Genomic DNA, 1758 nt, shown 5'->3' on the forward strand with positions numbered 1-1758 from the left:
AATCGCGGCTCTTCGGTTGTACTCCGCACTGGGTTTCAACATTGCGACTGTTTCGAAGTTATGGTAGTTTAGTACATGCGTCAAGCTATTTGAATGCCAATCGCGATATCTGCCAATGGTACTGAACGGAGGGAATATCAAATTGAAATTTGTCCGGATTTTGGCGACGCACCCTGTATGTATTTAAAAATTTAACAAAATAATGATAATAACAAATAATGTGTGTGTGTATGAAAAAATAAGAAGGATGACAGAAACAATTATTTTTTATAATTTTGAAGCAGTTACGCGAGATCTTATTTTATAGGGTTAGGTACGCTCAAAAATATTTTTCTGTCAAATATATATTTATGGTTCTGACAAGAATTGTTTAATGGTAATACTGGACTAATACGTAACAGCCAGCTTATTTTGTTTGAAAACATGTTGCAATCTAGTATCAATTAAGCCGTTTGTTGAAAAATTTTGAATATTGCTTTGAAGCTCTTCATATTTGAAAGTATATTATATAGTATTCTGGAAAACAGAGTATGTGTATTAAAATTAGAGCTGTCGCAAAGCCATGAAAATTGCGACTGGTGTGAGATCAAAAAGCGCGACGCGCTTTGATCTCACGCCACGAATACCGTAAAGAAAAATGATTACCAATAAAGACCAATAAAGATTGATTACGAGATCGAGTGGAATGTTGGTGAACAGAGAAGCGACATCGAGGGAAACTAGGTGGAAGGATTCATCGAAAGTCACATCTGAGATCAATTTCTGGATGAGATCATGGTCTGGAGAGAAGATGGCACCTAATACAAAAAGAAACTTTTTTACCGAAGGAAGAGTTTTTCACAGCTATCAATTTTGTTTTCAATTCTACGTTTTTCTTATTCAACAACCGTTTTTATAAACAAAAACAAACCTTTGGTGTACCAATGGGTTCTCCCCTCTCCCCCATTCTGGCTGATGTCGTTATGCAAGATCTAGAACTAACCACCATCAATACCTTACTCTTTCATCTATCTTTATACGTTAGATACGTAGACGACACAGCCTTAATGGTTCCTAAGGACAGTCTTAATACTACCCTCCACCTTTTTAATTCCTATCACCCTTGTCTCAGTTTCACCATGGAGGTGGGCTACAATAGATTAAATTTCTTACCCATCACCATCATTAAGACCCAAAATACTTTAATACATGACTGGTATCACAAACCAACTTTTTCTGGAAAATATCTCAATTTTTTCTCCAACCACCCTGTGAGCCAGAAAAAAGGCACAACAATAAGCCTCGTCGATAGAGCTTTCTTTTTGTCTCACCCTGATTTTCATAAGAAAAATTTTGACACCATTTTTAATATTCTTACTGACAACAACTACCCTCTTGACTTTATTCACTATATTATAAAACAAAGACTCAAACACAATTTTTTAAAAAACAATGACTTCAAAAAATTTTTGACAAGAGATACTCCAGATAAACCATCGAGCTAGTTTGTAATGCCTTACATAAATAATTTCTTGGGAAGATTTATGAACGCACTTCCTAATGATACAAACATCCGTACTGCCTTCTATAGCATGAATAAATTGAACAAATTCATTAAAGTATTATTGAAAGATCCTTTACCGCCATCCTCTCGTCCATCCGTAGTATACAAGATAAACTGTCGTGACTGTGACGCATCCTATGTAGGTCAGACTGGCAGAATGTTACAAACAAGAATCAAGGAACATAAAAACCATATAAATAGAAATACTACTCAAA

The sequence above is a fragment of the Pseudomyrmex gracilis genome, unplaced genomic scaffold (genome assembly GCF_002006095.1).
Source record: "Pseudomyrmex gracilis isolate BER0280 unplaced genomic scaffold, ASM200609v1 scaffold_487, whole genome shotgun sequence".
NCBI lineage: Eukaryota > Metazoa > Arthropoda > Insecta > Hymenoptera > Formicidae > Pseudomyrmex > Pseudomyrmex gracilis.